The sequence below is a fragment of the Equus caballus genome, chromosome 14, assembly GCF_041296265.1.
Source record: "Equus caballus isolate H_3958 breed thoroughbred chromosome 14, TB-T2T, whole genome shotgun sequence".
NCBI classification, from domain to species: domain Eukaryota; kingdom Metazoa; phylum Chordata; class Mammalia; order Perissodactyla; family Equidae; genus Equus; species Equus caballus.
This window is the reverse complement of record NC_091697.1, coordinates 63,081,013-63,084,507: the sequence shown is the minus strand read 5'-3', so window position 1 is coordinate 63,084,507 and position 3,495 is coordinate 63,081,013. Positions and strand designations below refer to the sequence as shown.

Sequence of the window (3,495 nt, the reverse complement as noted above, 5' to 3'; positions counted from 1 at the left end):
CACATGCAGAACATACTATTTCATTTAGTCCTCATCATGGCCTAAGAGGAAGGTGTTATTATCTCTAGATGTGAAAACTGGATCAGAGATATATTAGAATCTAGTTTGTCTGATTCCAAATTCTATGCTCTTTCGGTTGTTACATTTTGACAGCACTCTTTCAGGTACAAAAGACAGAAAGAAACACAATTCAAATTCACTTAGGAAAAACAAGGAATTTATTAGTTCATAAAACTGAAAAGTATAGACATGATTCTCCTCATTCAACATTGTCTGCTGCAGGCATGTTTGGATCCAGGGGCCAAGTGGAACTCTTTCTCTCTGTGTCTCAGTTCTACTTTTCTCTGTGTTGTACTTTCCATCAGGCAGGATCTCAGGAACTCCAGCTTCGATCTTTCAAGCTTCAGTCTCATGAAGAAAAAAGATTCTCTTTCTAAGTTGGAATAAAAGTCCCAGTATTGAATCTTGTTGTCCTGGTTTAGTCTAAGTAATCCTGATCACATACTATAAGCAATTTGAAAGAAAAGTGAATCTGCAGGACCAGCTATTTTAGAAAATGTTAATTCTAACTCTTAAGCCTTACATATATCTGTTAAAAGTGCAGGTATATACTGCAAAATAACTGCAGTATTTCTGAGATGTTTTTTCATGAGGATCATGAATATAACCAGATAACTATAGCAATTGGTGCTGATCATGAAGATTCCTGAAGTAAACAGACAGCCTTTACTTCTCTGCTATTGAGAAGGTCTTGATCACACTATAAGATCAAACATACAGCTTCATTCAAATCTATGTGATAATATATTGCATAGCTTGCTTTAAAAAAATATATTTGAAAGAGAGAAGGGCAAACATTTATCAAATACCTGCTATGTACAGGCATAAAGTAGGCACTTTATATCCGCTTTCATGTTACACAAATGGCCCAGCAGGAACTAACTACTTAAAATGAAAACTCTAATTAATTAAGTTAAATTAACATTCAGTTCCTCAGTTGCACTTTGAGTGAATAGCTGTGTGACTAGTGGCTATCACAATGAATGGCATAGACACAGAACATTTCCACCATCATAGAAAGTTCCATTGGAGATCTCTGGACGTTTGTGTGAGTTCTTTCCTTTTTCAGAATGGAATCTAGCAATCATAAATCATGTTAAATAACACTATGAAGAAATAATCAGTCCAGAATGTGGTATTTTCTACAAGAAAACTGATCTGAGCTTTTGGAAAAGTCAATGTCATAGACAAGTAAAGTGGAGGTAGAGGGTACTGTTTTAGATTTGAAAAGACTTCAGAGAGATAACAACCAAGTATAATGTTTGATCCTAGTCTGAATAGAAATAGTTAAAAGAAATTTTGTTTCAATGAGGGAATTTGATAATGAACTGGATATTAGATGATATTATGGAATTATTGTCAATTTTTTCAGATGTGATAAAGGTGTTCTGGTTTTGTAAGAGTATACTCAAACTTTTTGAAGATCTTTGCTAAAGCATTTACAAGTGAAATATCTTGCTATTTTCCATTTACTTTGGAGTGATATAATAGAAAATAGAGAGAGGGATGAAGCAACCACAGCACAATGTGAAGAAGCATTTAATCTAGGTGGTGGGTACTATTGTTTCTAATTCTGATATATTTTAAAACTTATAAAATGAAAATATTTTTGAAAAACCTATCTTTTTTTTGAAAATGGTTTTTGCCTTTGGTGTCACATTTAGAAAACGTTTTCTTAAACAAGAGTTTTAAAAATAGTCACTGAGATTTTCTTCTAGTATCTTAATGGGTCGTTTCTTTTAAACACTTAAATCTTTTATCTGTTTGAAATTTGTTTTGGTGTGATGTACAAAACAAAGATTACTTTTATTTTTAGGTAGTTAGATGGTAGTGAATATTTATTGTTTGCTTTTCTAAATTCACCATTTTTTCTAGAAAGAGCCCCTGATTTTCATTTAGGCGATCTACATTCCTTTTACTTTCTGGTCATGTATTTTGGGTAGTACAGAAGCAGAATATTATAAGCCTGATATTCTTTAATTTACTCTTGGCTAAAAAATTACTGGAGCAGAAACCACAGTCCACGTCGGTAGTTTAATAGGAAATTTAAAGAATGGGAGTCTTGAGATGTGAGCAGATAAACCCCATGCTAGCCATTACATCCTATTAAATAGATAGGAAAAAAGTTTAGAGTATTAACATATCTGTTACCAGAAAATGAAGGTTAAGGTTATATGTTTGTTATATGTCTTATACCAAAAAGTGGAGTTTCTATGTGTGTTTCCTAAGAAGAGTGTTTCAGTCACGGCTCAGAGGAGAATATGAAAAGCACTATAGGTCTTTTAAGCAGAGGCTTTAATACAAGGCCTCAGGTGCTTACAGAGGCATTACAAGGGCTGAAGGAGGCGAGGCGGGGGACCACCACTAGCTTTTCGGTGTACCACCCCAGAAAGTTAGACAGCCTCTGTCTGCCAGAGTCAGGAACGTGCAGGAAACTCTTACTCATCTCCTAGTAATCTGTAGCTCCAAGATGGGTGGAATGGCAGGGGAGATGGGAGCCACTCCGGAAACTCACCTTTGGAAGGCCCATGCTGTGCCTTCTGCTGCCGGGGAGTGAAGAAAAATGACTTTGGCTTCTCTGCTGCCTTTAAAGGATCATGTGAGTTTCTCTGTAAGATGGAGCCTAAAAATGCATGCAGAACTGCTGGCTAGGGTGTCAGAAAAATATACTTCTCAGGCTTCCAGCCTCTGCAATATGAGAGACAGAAGAGTGTTTAAAGCTGGATGATGGACTAGATGTCAATAGACAAATCCAGCAGAGGGGATGAGGAACTTTCTGGTAATATTCAGATGTTTACTTTAAAAATTCAAATAATTGTTGGCTTGAAACTTTAAGAGTAGACTATGTAGGAAAAAAAATGTTTGTTATAATGTGTGGTGAAGAAAACAACTGAAGTCATAAATGATGCTTGTCACAGAGGATTGGTTTCACTCACCAATTTGTAAGAATTAACTTTCTATGACATCATCTAATTTAGTAGACTTCCCAAGTGGTGGGTCAACCAGCCCTGGGGGTGGCTGGGTAGGGCTAGTAACCAGAGAAGCCTTGCCAAGGGCTCTGATTCCCTTGTTTTTCCCAGTATGCCATATGAACATAACTATCCTTAGTGTATGTATTGTGAAAAGGCTGCGAAGCACTGTATTTTAGTAAAACAATCCTCCGTTGTTTTAATGTGAATGATATTCCTGAATGTGAAGGCTTCTAAGTGAATTAATATACGAGAAGTGTAAGGAAAGACTCTTTCGGGGCGCTCGCCCTTCACTTGTGTGAATACATCATGGTCATATAAGGCTGTAAATCTCAGGATATAATATTAATATTCCAGAGAGTAATGTTAGGTAAGGAACAAAGCAGGCTGATAAAAATTCCCTGGGTTTTCAGAAAAGTTAAAGGCTTGATTAATTAATTCTTTATCTGCATCTCCTCCTCCCCTT

The 3,495-nt window shown here is 36.1% G+C and overlaps 1 long non-coding RNA gene across 1 annotated transcript; it reads right to left on the bottom strand.

The window, feature by feature from the left end:
• Positions 1 to 200: 200 nt before the first annotated feature.
• Positions 201 to 2,929, bottom strand: LOC138917565 (uncharacterized). The gene is made up of 2 exons (XR_011425748.1): positions 2,576 to 2,929; positions 201 to 433 (listed from the first exon to the last, which is right to left on the bottom strand). It is a non-coding gene; the product is annotated as an uncharacterized lncRNA (long non-coding RNA).
• Between the last annotated feature and the right edge of the window lie 566 nt (positions 2,930 to 3,495).